This window comes from Puma concolor, chromosome A3 (assembly GCF_028749965.1).
Source record: "Puma concolor isolate L17-30 chromosome A3, mPumCon1.1.hap2, whole genome shotgun sequence".
In the NCBI taxonomy this organism is placed as follows: Eukaryota; Metazoa; Chordata; class Mammalia; order Carnivora; family Felidae; genus Puma; species Puma concolor.
This window is the reverse complement of record NC_141669.1, coordinates 72,760,422-72,778,553: the sequence shown is the minus strand read 5'-3', so window position 1 is coordinate 72,778,553 and position 18,132 is coordinate 72,760,422.

The following is an 18,132-nucleotide window of genomic DNA, read 5'->3' as shown; positions in this document are numbered from 1 at the left end:
TTACAAATATTATTAATATTTCATTTCTTGGTGACTGGAAAACTTATTAGGTTAACAGGAGTAATGAAACAATAACATGAAAATAAAAATGATTTTTATTTATCATGGAACAAGGATCTCCACATTACAGCCTTCATCATCTTCATATGCTCTTTATTCCAGACTTCTGTCTCTGATGTAATAGAGGTAGTAGCAGGCATAACAACAGGTATCAAGGGTTAGTTTATAAAAACCTTTGGTTGGCCAATGACCATCGCAAAGGCTGTGACAAACTTTAGAAGTACCACTTTGTTCAAAGTTTCTTCTATCTCTGTTATCACAAGGAAGGAGTAAGAGTATCCTCTGGTGAATAAAAAATTGACTTCTAGCTAACTTAGGGAATAATAATAGCTAACACTTATTATGTCATTTGTATTTATGACACTATTTAATTACCTCTTCACATACAGTGTTGTATTTGACATTGACAGCAATTCTGGGAGGTAGATACTCTTTCCCACAGTATACAGATAAAGAGACATTACAGAAGTTAAGTGATAAGCCCAAGGCTTCTAAGTGGCAGAACCAAAGTTTTAAAAACCAGATACAAAGGCTGTGATGTTTAGAAAAGAAAGAAGTGCTTATTCAAGTTCATGCATGAAAATATTTTGGTTATTATATAAGGCCCATATCACTCCCATTTTCATCTCCCAAAAGCAACTGCTTCCAATTGTTTTATCTATTTGATTACCTTCATACTTTATATCACGTACTCATGCTACTATTTCTTGATTTTTCACTGTCAGTACTTGTCTAATGACATGCCTTTGGAAGATGAGGATATAACTTCTCTCATCTGCGTTATGTCACTTCTTTTTTTTTTTTTTTTTTCAACGTTTATTCATTTTTGGGACAGAGAGAGACAGAGCATGAACGGGGGAGGGGCAGAGAGAGAGGGAGACACAGAATCGGAAACAGGCTCCAGGCTCTGAACCATCAGGCCAGAGCCCGACACGGGGCTCGAACTCGCGGACCGCGAGATTGTGACCTGGTTGAAGTCGGACGCTTAACCGACTGCGCCACCCAGGCGCCCCGAGTCACTTCTTTTTTAAAACAAACCCTATTTTTCCATCTTGTCATTTTGCACATCTTTTTTGACATTTTTTCCCAACTGTTTTTTCTCTCCTTTTAATTCAATTTTTAAATGTATACTATCAGTTGTAATTTCCAGGGTTTTTTTTTTTTTTCATCTGAATGTTACTTTTGCACAGCATATTGTCAGTTCTATGAAGATATTAATGATCTATTTGAGTGTTTTTTGTTGTTGTTGTTGGTTTTGTTTTTCCCCCAAGTTTTCTCTGTTTTGGTCTTTGCTTTTCAAGTAGTTTTCGCTTAGTTTGCTGATTTTTGCCTCTCTGCTTATGTTTTTTATTTTTTTAAATATTTATGCTTATATTTAAGATAATGGTATTTTTATTTGTGTGGACTGGTTACTCATGGGCTTCACCAGTTGGTGTCATAATGGGAGATCATCAGGTAGGTTAGGCATTTTCTCTAGGGCTGGCCAGATTTCCAAGACTAATAGCTTTCTAAGGACTTCTAGTGGTGGTGGTGGTGGTAGTTATCTTCAGATTATGTATGCAAGCCTTCACATTTTTACCGTTTCCTTGGTATCACATTCCTGTTCTTAGAACTACTTTCTGTCCTCTAGAGCAGAGACCCTCTCCTTTTTTTTCTGGGGAATAAATCTCTAATCTGATGGAGTACAAGTGTTCACTACACCAGAGAGATGATCTTGGGGTTTAAGTGCTATGTAAACTGACTTTGAACTGATTCTCTTATTTGGACCCCATCTTTACATCCACCCTCAGAGGTGACAGGATGCCCTTTCTTTTTTTTTTTTTTTTAATTTTTTAAAGTTTATTTATTTATTTGAGGGAGACAGAGACAGCGCAAGTGTGGGAGGGGCAGAGAGAGTGTGGGAGAGAGAGAATCCCAAGCAAGTTCCATGCTGCCAGCACAGAGCCTGATGAGGGCTCGAACTCATGAAACTGTGAGATCATGACCTGAGCTGAAACCAAGAGTTGGATGCTCAACAAACTGAGCCACCCAGGTGCCCCTAAGATGCCCTTTCTAAGCTTTTTGCGGGTTCTGCAGTATGAATCCAGTTGCTGCTCAGATGCATTCTCTACTTTATGTAAGATTCAGCATTTGGAGTTTGCCCTTGTGCCTCTGCCTTCCAACTTCTGTAATGTTGTAGCTCATGCCTCTTGTTGTTGAGATTATGCTTTTTAAAAATTGCCTTTCTGTCATCTCAGTATGTCCTGAAAGAGAGCAGAGGTAAACACTTGTGTGTTCTCTGCCATCTGCCATCTCTCACTGGTGCCTGAGCCAATTGTGTTATTGATCCGGGCGTGTTATCCTTTCAGGACCTACTCAGTTGACAGTGGCAGTTTGAATTGTTCATTCAGATGAGCAAATAAGGATTTAGGGTAAGAGCAATATGCAAGGGGCTGACTTAGTTCAGGGCTTCATGGAGTACACTGGTGTTGGGTACTGATTTTCAGCTGCAAATACCAACACCTGCCCTTCCTCCCCCAACAATAGCCTTTAGAAGCAGTTCTAGTGCTGCCACTTAGCTCAGCTCAGCTCAGCAAAGGCTCCTAGAGGAGTGTGTTAATTGTGGTTGAGTGTCCTTTAGACTTTTTAAGGAAAAGGACCAGAGACAAGGCTTTCTAACTGTGTTCCCTCAAGAAGGAAGAAATCCAATTATGTGTACAAATCTGAGCATTAAAACAAGACATCCAGGTTTTTCTCTCTGCAGTAACTGTGCCAGTGACAAGTTACCAGGGATTCTGAAAGCAGATAGAAAATAAATCCATTACAATTATAGGTGGCAGACTGTGATTTAATTTGAAAACTATTAGTTCTCAGAAATTGTACTTTTTCTTGAGTGGATCAGTTATCTGTAACTACTTACTAAGCACTACTAGCTTTAGGCCAGGCAGAGTAGGAGGCTCCTGGTGTTGCTCCTAAAAAGAGATGTACAGTAGCAACTACCACTGTGCTTCGAATATCTTGGAACTATTTACCTCAATAAATATTTGTTAAAGTGATAATATGGGCACTGGTCTCAAATAGCATGTTCTCTAGACAGCAAGGTAGAGACATTTTGTGAAAGCACACAGAAGAGACTTCAGATAGGTCTGAAAGCTAGAGTAACAATCAGGTGAAAACTAATTGCTAACCTGACTCCCCTCCCATGCATGGCTGAAAACTTTGACCAAGTTAAGGGGAGTAAATAATTGCCTGGGAAAATTTTGTGCAAAATATTCAAGACATTGAATATTGTCTGGTATGGCTAGACATATCAGGACTGTGTATTTGGCATCCCAAACAATTCTGTAAGTAAGGGAAAAACTTGGATCTTAAAGCTCTCATGTCTAAATTGGACCATTTCTCCTTTGTTTCTCAGTGCAATAAGTATATAAACCTGGGCATACCTAGTTTGCAAATATTTACATAAGGCATTTTTGAATAAACTGTTTTGACTAGAGTAAACTGTTGAATCAAAAATCCACTCCTATAACAGGCTTGAGTGACATTTTAAATCTGGAGTCCCTTAATTTCTTATATGGTGAAATGGTTGTATTCATCCAGTTATCTTATCATCATGTGAATACAGTGGTAATCTAGGGCTCAATTTATACAAATAAGTAAAGCACTTGAGGAATTTTGTACCATGTATCCTTTTGTGATAATTTTAGTCTTGAAAAATATATGCCATCATTCAAAGGGGACTACTTAAGCTGTTTTAATATGTGTGCCAGAAATAGTTTACTGGCACTTAACCATATACTCACTTTTCTACTAGTAGTGCATTTCCCAGACCCTCTTTTCTGTTGAGCTGAAGGGAAGTTCTGTCAATAGGAGACCTTCATGGAATATTATTAACTAAGAAGGCAGTAGAAGCCATTTCCTTCTGCTGTACCTTAGGCAGAAAAATTAGCAGTGGTAGCAGTAGGGTCATGGTTCTTGTTTAGTACCTTCAGTGGCACCAGCAGCAAGTGTAGTCCCCTGGGTTTTTGTAAGGGCACTAGCAGCTTCTTGACCTGTGGTCTGTATCACCCTCCCTCTTTTGCTCTGTGAGAATTTCCAACATTTTTCTAACTAATGTCTTGCATTAAATCTCTATCTCTGTGAGCTATGTAGAGTGGTTTCTGTTCACCTACTTGGGCACTGGCTGAATAAAGAACATAATTCCCTAAAACTAAAATTGGGATTTTCCTGTGTTTTTTGGTAAAGTGTTCTATAATTTCTAGATGTTGGCCTTATTCTCTGGCTTCTCTACTTTTAAGTCTTCTGGAGAAATTGGTTTAGTTTATTTGAAGGCAATATATGTAACTATATAAATAATATAATCAAATGGTGTTCAACCTTATATGAATATACCACACTTTATCTACTCTTCTATTATACATTAAATATTTAAATGTTCTTGATTTAGTTATCTATTGTAGCATAACATGTTATCACAAAACCTAGTGGCTTAGGACATTTTTTACCTGTTTTTGTGGGTCTGGAATCTGGTGTCGCTTAGCTGAGTCACCTCTCTTCAAGGTCTCTATCAAGACTGCAGTCAAAGTGTTAGCTGGTGTGTGGCCTCATTTGAAGGCTCAACTAGTGGAGGATCTGCTTCCAATATGTGGTTTTTGATTGGATGCAGTTCTGCATGGGCTTTTGGACTGATGACCTAAATTCCTCACTGGTTGTTATTCAGAAGCTGGGTATTCAGTTTCTACTCACTTGTTTCTCAACAAGGGAATTCACAATATGATGTAGTACCTGGCCTTATCTTAGAAAACAGGAGAGAAGACAGGAGAGAGAGAGACAGAGACAGAGAGACAGACAGAGAGACAGACAGAGATAGAGGGAGAGAAGAGATGGAGAGAGAGAGATTGAGAGCGTAAAAGAGATTGAGAGGGAAAAAGATTGAGAGAGGGAGAGAGTGGGGAGGAGGGAGATTGAAAGAGAGAGAAGGTCATAGTCTTTATAACCTAATTTTAGCAGTGGCATGCTATCACCTTTTCCACATTCTATTTGATAGAAGCAAGTCACTACATCCAGTTCACATACAAGGGGAGAGGGACTATACAAGCATGTGAATACTAGGAAGTGATCATTTGGACCCATTTCAGAAGGTGCCAGCCACATCACTTTCTAAAGAAATGATGTATTCTTTGATTTCTGTTCCAGTGCTTAGTAAAATATTGATGATAGCTGAGCTTGTATGTAGTATAGAGATAGCCTAATTATTTAGTTTCAGTGACCATGCATATATAAACTTGCAAGTAGTAATCATAGGCAACCAGGCAAATTAATCCCTATCATTCGTTTTGAATGATATAATATATGAAATCACCATATAAACGAATCATCTTAGCTGTTACTAGTTTATCTGAGAGATGTTTTTCTTTAGTTACAAAGAGAACTTTAGGATTTCAAGTCCACCTCCACTCTGGAATCATCCCCTAATGGACACAGAAATGGAAAATATGCCACCTGCAGACTTTGAGATAAAATGAACCCCATTTCCAGTGGGTGTGGAAATGTCTACTTTTGATGGGATCTTTCAAAATTGCATCATGCTTGCACTTCAGTTTCTCACCTAAATCCTGATAAATACCAAAGTGCTCTCCTTGCATAGGGTCAGGTTTCCACTGTTAAAGATGTCCGTATAGCGACCCTGTGCTATTTCTTACAAGTCCTGCCAATGTCTTTATCATTTCAAATATAAAAAAGACTTAAAGTGGCTCCGTGAAAACCCTCTCTATGAAAAGTCAAAATCCTTCAATAAGTCAGAATGAGATGCAGCTATATAAAGACACCACAGTTACATGATTTTCCAGGTAGGAAATATATTGGCTATGCTGTACCATATTACATTTGAAGAAGAAAGCTTTTATATAAATCTGAAATATCAAGGCTATCAGCACACACATTTTAAATATATGCATTAAAATATTTGGTGCAAGGCTTTGCCCTGCATGAATGTAGGGATACCATTTTCCAAGTGGTGAGATTTGAAGAGCAAATGGACAAACCAATACCCTAGAGAGACTCTACATCTAGTTTGACTCTGATGCCTGCTACTGTTTTATTTAAGAGCCGCTGCTTTGGATGAACTGATTGTCCCCTTTCCAAATGCAAATGCCTCTGGAAAGAAAAACATGTAATTAATTTTCAGAACCCAATAACTTTGGGTAAATTAATTAAATTCTTTCCATAGGACTGTTCTTGATAGATGGCAGAAGGTAGAGGGAAGGATTCTAAGTACTTTCCCCAGGCAAAGGGATAGACACGGAAGATCATGGGGCAGTTAGGTCATTGAGAGCAGATGGCACACTGGAGGGGATGAGAAAACCCTATGAATCAAGTATTAAAATGTGTGCCAGAGACTGTGTGAAGTATGACATATACCTTATACAATCCAATCCCCACATCTCCCTTGCATGGTTAGAAGTGGCAGAGCTGGGATTCAGGCTCAGCTCTGACTCTAAATACAGTACTCTTTTAATCACACTTTCTCAGAATAATACCAAAATTTAAAGTGGGAAGTCCCAAAGATAGAATTGGCAACGTATTTTCTTAATGTATGTATGGTGAGGGAGAATGTGAGAACCATCCCACACTGAAAATGAGATGCCTGTTACTGTCTTAACAGAGATCAGATTTGGATCCATTTCTCTTTCCCAAGGAAGATGTTTGTTTGGTTATCTTAGAATTTCTGTCTTGCATGCTTAAGGCCATTTGGCATAGATGGCTGAAGGGAACTGTGAGGAACTAACTGCATTTGCTTACATGACTCCTCTCCTTCCTGCAAATGTCAGAGGCAGAAGCAAACAATAATTGATGTTCATGTTAATAACCTGAAACATCAAGAAAATGTCAAATTGTGTTCAGTATCTATATATAAGAAAGTAAAAATATACATCCTATATTTCAGAAAGATTTTAATGTTTATTTTTTCTAAGTTTTGGCATCTAAAACCATTAATGTCAGTTCATTCCTTGACATATTGCTTAATTTTTAAAAATGCCTAAGAGGTGTTTGGCATGATTCTTGTCCTCAAGGATTTCACTCTTGTTTATTCAACAAGTATTTGTTAAGGGCCTACTGGACATTGTGCTGAGGTCTAGAGGCTAGAGATAAAGAAATGAACAAAATCATGTAGATTAAGAAAACAAGATTTTTTTAAAAGGCTATGGGGTAGTGTCTATGTTCTTAGTATTATAGAATTCCAGGGAGAAAGAAAAACAGGGAAAAGAAGTGTTGGGGAACTCTGCACTTGACCAAATAAAGGCAGATTTTAATTTCCTGAAGCATTTAAGCTTTAACTTAGAAAAATGACTCCTCTTAAAATTGTTTTCTGTTTCACATGTCCTTCTCCCCAGGGATACTATCCTGATGCCAGCCAGCCAGTCAGCCAACAAATTCTTCAGGGTCTAATATATGCAGGACAATGGGCTAGGTCTTGTTAATATAATGATGAAAAACAGAGAAAACCCTGACACTTATGGGAATATTTATATGTTGCGAAGTTGGTATATGTGTTGCTATACAGGAAAATAACAAGGCGTTATTTAACAGGATACGTATTGAAAGACCTCTCTTAAGAGATGGCATTCATGCTTAAAACCTGACATATGAGAAAGAGGCAAGCAACTGAAGATGTGAAAGAAGAGCCTTGCTGGCTCAGCATTTAGCCTTCACAGGAACCAAGGGTAAGAATGAGATGGCACGTGTAGAAAGGGAAACAAGGCCAGTATGGCAGATGCATTGGGAGTGAGGATGGCAAGCATATAGGGTAGGAGAAGTGGGCAGGAATCAGACTGACAGTGCCTTGTAAGCCATAATAAAGAGCTCAAGTTTTATTCTAAATACAAAGGAAGCAGTGATTGGTTTTAAGCAGAGGGTGATTCAATTTATAAATGTCATTCTTTCTGCTTTGTGGAGAATGGCTTGGAGAAAAGAGGATGAGAGACTACAAGAAGGTTTTAGCTATAGACCAGGTGGATACATCATCCATAACTTTTGCACGGGGCAAATGTAGCAGATCATAAACATGGAGTCAGTAGCACTAACTTGATTTCCGTTTGTCTGAAGCTTACACTTATTTTGGTTTAGAAACATGGAATCAACTCCACAGTGGCAAATGGCTTTTTTCTGGGGACCACTCTGACTCAGGAGATGTCAAAGCCTGTGTCTAGTTTCACTCACAATGGGGTCTTTTTTTCTAGATGTTGAGTAACCTCTTCTCCTTTTCCTTCTTTTTGTTGTTGCTGCTGCTGCTGTTGGTATAACTTGCCCAGCCTTCCTTGATTCCTCCAGGTAATATTTGTTGTTTCATGCCACAGCTACTGTCTCGCTTTCCAGCTCAACAAAGAAACTTCTCACATTCTCAGTCATGCTAATCAAGTAAAAAGTACATACTGACCACATTATGTACTATGTAGAGAGCAGGAGAAGAAATGGTTCTTATATGGTCGAAGAGGTTCTATCATGCTCACCATTTAACAACACAAGGAGACAGCTAAGTGATAAGAATTATGATTGCCAAGGGCATGTGAAGTCAGTGGGTGATAAGGAGGTGACATGCCAGGAGGTCATGGATGGCAAGGATACAAACTCCCTAGACCATATTAATCTTTTTTGGTTGCCATAACAAAACACCATAGACTGGGTGGTTTAAAAAAGACATTTATTTTCTCACAATCATGGAATTTCTAAAGAAGTCTGAGATCAGGATGTCAGCATGGTCAGTTTCTTGCTTTGCAGGTGGCCACCTTCTCACAGTGTCCACACACAGCAGAGAGAGAGCGCGAGGGAGCTCTCTTTTTGTACCAATATTAATCCCATCATGATGGCCACCCCTCCCCCCCCTCCCCTCCCCTCCCTGTGACCTCATCTAAAACTAATTACCTCCCGTCAGTCCCATCTCCAAATACCATCACATTGGGTATTCAATCTTCAACACATAAATTTTAGGGGTCACAATTAAGTCCCTAGCAGACTGTATCAAGTCTTCCTGGAATATGTTATCATAGCCTTTTATACTTATCTTTCATAGCATGTATAAAATATGCATATACATTATATAATTATATGTTATATGATATAAAGTATATATATTTATAACTATTAAATTTGTGTCTATCTCTTCGATGATACCAAGCTCCATAAACACAGTCCTTTGCTCATTATTTTATTTCTAGGTGGTAAAATGGTAGATAGCCAGCGGTGCCTCTGTGGCTCAGTCAGTTAAGCCTCTGATTCTTGATTTCAGCTCAGGTCTCATGGTTCATGAGGTCAAGCCTCATGTTGAGGTCTGTGCTGACAGTGTAGAGCCTGCTTGGGATTCATATTCTCTCTCTGTCTCTGTCTCTGTCTCTCTCTCTCTCTCTCCTCCTAACCTGCTCATGCACACACTCTCAAAATAAATAAACATTTAAAAATCTAAAACAGGGGCGCCTGGGTGGTTTAGTCAGTTAAGCATCTGACTGTGGCTCAGGTCATGATCTCCCAGTTCGTAAGTTCAAGGCCCTGCGTCAGGCTCTGTGCTGACAGCTCGGAGCCTGGAGTGTGCTTCGGATTCTGTGTCTCCCTCTCTCTCTGCCCCTCCCCTGCTCATGGCTCTGTCTCTCTCTGTCTCAAAAATAAATTAAAAAAACATTTAAAAAATTAAAAAAAATTTTTAATAAAATGGTACATAGCACATATCTATCTAAATATCTATATTTAAATTTGAAATATAGTATAACTTTATATTTAAAAATCATTTTGTGATTTATATATTGGGATTCTGCAATATTTCACTTTTTACAGTAGAATATATTGTAATGCATGTAATACATTCGAAGAAAATACATATAATGCATGCTAAGAAACTTTCAAAACATTGGCTTCTGGAATTACCTGCGTGCTTCTCCATAAACTCCTCTATCATTTGCATCGTGGGCAAACTGACAGAAATTTACAGTGTTACCTAAAACCTTCTGTGACTTCTATTTGATAGGTTTTATTACAAAAATAACTTCCATTGCTTTGGGCCAGGAAATCCTAGCTAGGAACCTAGGACTCACTATAGTCTGGTTCTAATCGACCCTCTAGTTTTGTCACCTCTTCTATTTTAGTCTGGTGGCTCCAGGGACTGTTTACCAGTTTGTCTGTTTCAAAAACATGCCCTGCAATTTGGCCCCTGCTGCCTTTCTAACCTCATTGATAGCATTCTGTGCTGAGCTTTTCCCAAGGCATCAGCTACATAATCCTATTTAGTTCTTGAAGTGATCCTATGAGGTAGGTATTGTTTTACAAACTGTAGCTGGAGAAACTGTGGGTCAGAGAAGAGGAAAAAGCTTGCCTAAAATGACCTTTCTTATGAGCCCCAAACTCAAGTCTCTATCGCAAAACCTGTAATTGCCAATGTAATAATTGCCTTCACTTCTGAAAGGTTCTAGCCAAATTTACCTAAATGTTCAAGGCCCAACTTGGATTGCACTTCCTCTGTATCTCTTTGCTAAACACTTTAGTTGATGGAATCATCCCTTTTTTTTTTTTTTTAATTTTTTTTTTCAACCTTTTTAATTTATTTTTGGGACAGAGAGAGACAGAGCATGAATGGGGGAGGGGCAGAGAGAGAGGGAGACACAGAATCGGAAACAGGCTCCGGGCTGCGAGCCATCAGCCCAGAGCCTGACGCGGGGCTCGAACTCACGGACCGCGAGATCGTGACCTGGCTGAAGTCGGACGCTTAACCGACTGTGCCACCCAGGCGCCCCGGAATCATCCCTTTTAATAACAAAAATAGCTAACATTTGTTCAGTGCCTGCTATACAGCAACTTGTGTTAAGTTCTTACATATCAATTATCTCACTTAATCTCTCATTGACCATATGAAATTAGTATAGCATTATTATAGATACGAAGTTAGTTTCACAGTGATAGAGTATCTTGTTCAAAGTCACAGGTCTATCATGTTTCAAAGAAGGGATTCAAACCCAGATATGCCTGGATCTAGAGCCAGAGTTTTGACCCACTTGTTGTATCTCCAGTTTTAGGAATATCACCTGCTAGTTATAGGATAATGTGTTAATGTGAAAAATTTAAGTGAAGTTATCCTGATTACAAATAATGACATGGAACAACCAACACAAAAAACACAGATCCATATTAAAGAGTATAAACTGGTTGGCTGTATTAGGTTCCTATGTCTTTTGCAACTAATTACCAGAAATTTAGTGGCTTAAGATAACATAAATTTATAGACTCACAGTTCTGTAGGTCAGAAGTCCTAAAATCATGGTTTTGGCAGGTCTGCATTCCTTGTAGAGTCTCTAGGAGAGAATCTGTTTCCTTGTCTTAAACAGTTTTTGCGTGTTGCCTGTATTCATAGGCTTATGGGCCCATCTTCCATCTTCAAAGTCAGGAGTATAGCATCTTTCAGTCTTTCTGAAACTTACAACTCTTACAACTCTCTGACTCTTACAACTCTCTTTCTTACAAGGACCCATGTGATTACATTGGACCTAGCTGGTTAATCCAAGATAATTTCCCCACCTCAAGATCTTCCACTTAATCAAAAGTCTCTTTTGATAGATCATGTGACATATTTCTTTTCTTGAGATTAGGACATGGACATGTTTGGGGGGGGGGGCATTATTCAGTCTACTATAGTGGTGGTGGTGTATAGGACATCCAGCTACCAAGGGCTGGAGAGAGGGAGATAAGGACTGATTTTTTTGGATCCATATTAGTAGTATTTTTATTTTAAGGAAAGACAGAGAGTAATGTATAATCCAAAGGAAAAAACCTCTAATGGTGAGATTTCAGGCACCTGCAGCAGTTTTCAAAATTCAATACGTAAACAATTTCCTATTGTACACACATGAAACATCAACCTAGGAAAAATTACCACAGCAATTCTCAGCAATTCCTCACTAGGGAGTAAAGTGTGGTAATCAAATATCCTCTTGTGAACCTCTTCAATCCCATTGGAATGCTAAGTAAGAGTGGAGACATGGTCAGATAGCAGGGAAGCATAGACTTAGAGTCCCTCCAGTTGAAATGAGCATACCTGTTTTCTAGGTGGTATAGAGAAGGCATCAAGGTGCCTGACCTGATTATTCAAGAGTTCACTGCAAATGGGTTGAAGGATTGAAAGTGAATCTGCAGTTGGTTGAATCTCATTCCAGTACCCCTTTCCATATGAATGAAATGGAGGAATATTTCTGAAGACAATGGAAGGAAAAGGGATGTCAGCTAGGAAAGAACAGAAAACACTGTGGAAAGGCCAGCAGTTCTGAGTGGGGAGTTGGTGGAGCAGTGGATTTCTTTCCATGCTTGGCCTTTAAATTGTGTCCCACCTCCATGATCTCCTCTTTGTCCCTTTTTGCTCTTCAAAGCAACATCAGAGTCTGTGGTGGTGGCATGGTATGGGTGCTTGGGAAAGGAACGGCTAGGCTAGAGATGGAGGAGGATAGACAATGCTTGTTTTCTTTTTTTCCTCAACTCAAATTCTGTTTGTGTTGATCACATGACTTAGAAATGAAATGGTTAAAGGGGGAAACAGACCTGCTATAAGTCACAAAAAGTGTTTCAGATTGTTATCCTGCTTGTATCATGGTATCTGCATTTCCACGTGAATAACACCTTTGAGAGCCGGGCTCTAAATTTGGTGTTACTCTTCCCCTCCCAGTCTGCAGTATAGGCAGAATGCAAATTGCTGGTTTTTTTTTAAAACCACTGTGTTGAAATATGGTTGATATGTAAAAAAGTGGTTTGATGACACTTTTATCCCAGGTGGAGAATTACTGAGAAATTTTTGTAGGATTTTTTCCAGGTTGGTGCTATTATAATGGGAAATTATTTACCCATTGAATTGTACACATTTAATGTATACAACTTTATGAGTTTGGAGATAAGTACACACCCATGAAACCATCATCAATGCAAAGCCATAAACATATTCATTGCCTCCCAAAGTTTCCTCCCATCCCTATTATTATTGTTGTTGTTATTATTATTATTATTATTAGTAGTAGTAGTAGTAGTACTAGAACTCTTAATGTAAGATCTACCTTTTTAGCAAATTTTAAGTATATAATATAGTATTTTAGCTATGGGCACTATGCTGTATAGTAGATATCCAGAACTTATTTATCCTATATAGCTAAATGCTGATTTTTTTTGAGGCCACTATATCAAGCACTCAGAGCAAAGATACAGATGTAACTCTAGCATCTTGCAAATAGAGATGCAAATAGTTAAGGAAATAAATAGCAGACATTTGCAGAGTAACCTGAAGGAAATAAATCTCTTTAGTGAGATAATTTTAAAATAGCTAATTCAACTATAAGAGGTATTCTTTAAGTTGGTTGTCTGATTATTGCACTTAATATCTTGGTATACACATTTGGTAAACTGGTTAAGACACCAGTTCTTGAAAACTGTCAGCTTAACAAGATGTATTTAAGTCTCAAGAGATTACATGTTAACACTTTACACTCTGGAAAAAAGTTGAAGCTACTTTTTCAGCATAAGATTTTCCTCAGCCTGCATAACTTCTCCTTTACGTATTTACCTCATCCAAGCCAACACAGGCTCTCCAGCTTATCCACACTGACATGTTAATACAGATGTGACCCCCCTTTTCAAGGGAATTTGCTTTTAAAAAGTGTGAAGTGAATGATACTTTCCACTATAACTAACACAGAGTTGCAGGTAAAAATGGAGAAGATACTTGGAAAAAAGAGATTTTCTTCTACAAATAAGCAGCACATTTTGTACTCTCGTATTCCAATCCCCTTTACCACTAAAAGCAATTTAAATGCTCATTTCTCTCGCAGTGTAATGTCCAAGTAGTTTTTTTTGAAACCTCAATGTCTGGAACACATACAAACCTATTAACAGTTGACTTGGGGATGGACTTCCAGAGGTGGGTTGGCTATCATTTCCCAGTGTGAGGGTCAGAAGTGAATCAGCAGTGTTAACACCCAACAAGCCCTGGAACATCTGGAACAACAGCAGAGGTGTAAAGGAAATAATTTCTCATGGCCAGATCTCAGACAAATTCAAACACAAACAAATCCAATCTGATGATAAATTCTCTTTGGCTCCTGCTCTTGTGTTGGAAGCATCAAGTCTCTGCCAGGACAACCAGTATGGCTGAAAGGAGAAAGTTAAAACAGCAATTAGATGGCACTAATATGGCTGCAATATAATCCCTCCTCTGGTTTCAAGTCTCTGACTGCCAGGGCTCTTGGCCACCATCCCAGGGCTTAATTGCATTTTGCAAGTAGCCATAGTACACTTGCCACTATATCTCCCTAAATAATTTTAGACACAGTTTTCTTACCTAATTCAGTACAAAGGAACTGAAATACTTCTGACAGAAAAATGAAAGTGTTTTATAGTTTAAAGATTGGCTCAATTAAGGGAATAGCTGGTTGAGGAGGGGATAAAGAATATGGTGGTACAGTAGAGGTACAAATAATAGCCTTGAAGTCTAGAATTCTATTTTTTAGGAAAGCAGCATAGAGGAATGGTTAAGATTTGAGACATTGCTACTATTTAATGTTTAGATACATCTTCAAGTAAAACGGACTTTTAAAAAATGTTTACTTACTTTTGAAGGAGAGAGACACAGAGAATGAGCTGGAGAGGAGCAAATAGAGAGGGAGACATAGAATCCAAAGCAGGCTCTAGGCTCCAAGCTGTCAGAACAGAGCCCAACGCGGGGATTAGACTCACAAGCCATGAGATCATAACCTGAGCCGAAGTCTGATGCTTAACCAACTGAGTCACTGAAGTGCCCCTCAAGTGAAATGGATTTTAATTGGAATTTGGCCTTAAAGTAATTGAGGGGCAATGGGACTTAGTGGTTTTAAGCACTGGTTTCATTTTGGCGACCACTGGCTATAGGCCAGATCAATGGTTTGAGTCTCACCTGGGCTAGTTACTAAATATACGCACTTGGAGAAGCCACTTGAAATTGCCATATCTCCCTTTTCTCATCTACATATTAAGGATAAGAAAATATTTCTCTTACCTATTTTTTTAGGATTGATAAAATACCTCTATAATTATGAAATGTTGAACCTAAGACCTTATATTAAAATATAATTAGTAAATACTTCTAGTAAATCAAGACCCATACAAGTTGTTGAATACATATTCCAGAGGGAATATGAAATCCTAAAAGGAAGGAAAAAAAATAGTTGGAAGAGGCTTCACTGATTTGAGCAGAGCCTAAACAAGTGGTCAGAAGATAGGGAAAAGGGTAGCTGTTTCAGGAGAGGGGAACATAATGAATAAAGTGTGGAGAAGGGAATAAGGGTGAGGAAAAGACAGGTAGCTATGTTAAGTAGAATGTGATTCATAAATCTTGTCACAGCTCCTGTGTAAGCAGATATGTTACTCACCAAAAAGGCATCATGCATTTAAAACCCACACTAAAGAGTAACTCATATAATTCAGAAATGTCTGATTCTTCCCAAAAGACAGCAGGGAGTGTGGGTAAACAAGGCTAAACTGAAAAAGATAAGAATAACTGCAAAAGAATACATGAAAATAAAAGGGCCAAGTTTAATAAGCCCCAGAAATCGGGTGTTAAAGTCAAAATAGAGAATCAACAGTTTGAAATCAAGGAGATGAGGCCAAACAAGAGCAGAACTTCTACAGAAGGGAGTTAAGGAAAGAGGCCTCTTAGCCTCCAAGACCAGCTAGTCATGAACACTTGTTTTTTATGAGCCAGCAGAAGACATTCAAGACTCTGACTTAAAGGTCTGGGATGGGGGAATGGATGGGAGGCCATTAGATCAATAATAACTCTCAATAATTCTGTGTTGCAATCTTGTCCCCATAAGACTCTAGTCATAGGAAGAAAATCTCATACTTACTGAGCCCAAAGAACCACAGAGCCTGAAAGAGACCTTAAGTAGAAATTCTTATTTTATTTAAGATAAATTTCCAGTATTACTAATAAATTTGGAGGACTCTTTGGGAAAAATTGACTCTCTATAGGCTGGAAGAAACAAAATCATCAAAATCAATTATGTTTTGAAACACCAAACTGACTTCCAATAGTTACAGAGAATGTTCATCCTTTACTATTTGAGATAATGGGAGAAACAGGGACGTAAAATTGGCTTTTCAAAGCAAGGTCCCCTGAAACCAGTGTCTACAGCGTGATCTCTTACAGATTTAGGAATTTTCTCTGCAACTTTCTCTGAATAGAGGAATATTTCCACATGGAGTATCAAATGCCCACTGTTGCAAAGGTAATGGTTATAGTATCAATAGTATTCTTACAGTAACCTCACCCTGAAGACAAGTTTTGGCAGAAGCAAAAAGGGGAACCCAATCAGGAAACTAGTTGTTACAAAGGCCATTCTCCTTAATAAATTTTACTAACAAGTCTAGAGAAGTCAGCTCAGAGTCTATGAATTATATTGTTACATAAAATAATGATCTGGATTCAATTAATCTTGTTAACCTTTTATTCCTGGTACCTTTGGTTCTGTCTTATCAGTAAAAACAAACAAATAAATAACAAAAAAACCCAAAGAACAACAACAACAAAACAAAGAATAGAAATTATGAGCAGACAACACAGTAAATTGAATCAACATGTGAAAAAATCTCGATGCTCACCGAATGCCTTAAACCAAAATAAATTCCAGATGGACTGAAATTTTAAATATAAATAACAGAAGTTTGAGAGGACTAGAAGAAATAAGTGAATAATTACACTTGGTAAAGGAGAACTGCCTAGGCATATCCCCCAACACAAAGCCCATAAGGGAAAATATTGATAGATCTGAAAACAAAAAATTTTAGATTTGGTAATGCAATTAAACCTATAGGTCCGACTAAAAGCAAATCCCAATCTGGAAAAACATTTATATTACATTAGACAGATAAAGGTTTAACTTTCTTGATACTTAAAGAAATTTTACAGATCAGTAAGAGATGACAACCCCAAGAGAGAAATGAAATAATAGCCCTCACAAAGCATGTTCATCATTACTGGTGATCAAATAAATGCTAGTTTGATGAGCAATAAAAAAGATGTTTCAGCCTTGAGATTATAAAAGAGAAATACCCAGTGTTGATAAGGGTATGGAGAAGAGACAATATCATATACTGAAATAACAATGGTTAAATTTTATTTAATACATGATATATGTGTCATACCCCATTTTGTGTTTCTATGTATATTTTCACATTCAATCTTCAGAATAACTCTGTGAAACCTGTTTTTCAGATGTGGAAATTAAGACCTACAGGGGTTTAGTATGTTGCCCAGCACCTTCAACCAAAGATCATTAAGCTAGGATTTGAACCCATCATCTACCTAAGAGGCTATTTCTATTTAAGAAGAATATAAATTGATAATGCCCTTTTGGGAGACAATTTGTCAAAATACACTCTAACTTTAAAATGTTTATATACTTTTACCTAAGCAAGCATTCCTCTTTTAGGAATATAATAAATGATGTGAGAAAAATGCAAAATTATATATTCCATAGCATTTATTACAGTGTGGTCCACAGTAAGATGACAACTGAAATATTAAAGATATAGGAAGTGGCAAAGTAAATTTAAGGGACATCTATTTTGGAATATTAAGCATGTATTAAAAATAATGTACAGATATATTTAGGGTCAGGGAAATGCTTTGGGGTTCAAAAAGCCTGGTACAACAGGCTATATATAATTTGCTGCTAAGTCCTATTACAAGCCCTTTTATGATAATAGTATTATTCTTATTATTACATTTATAGAGCCCTTTGTGTATTGAGTACAGCCAAAATAGACAAACAACCCCATTTTCATGGAGCTTATATTCTAGTGGGGGAGACAGAGTATAAGCAAGGATGAAAAGAAAAAAACATAAAGCATATTAGAGTTTAAGGAGAAAAAAATAAAGCATATGCAAATTTGGTAGGAGGGTGACAGTAGAAATTTAGGTGGGATGCAGAAAAGACCTCACAGAGAAGATGACTTTTTCAACGTTTATTTATTTTTGGGACAGAGAGAGACAGAGCATGAACGGGGGAGGGGCAGAGAGAGAGGGAGACACAGAATCGGAAA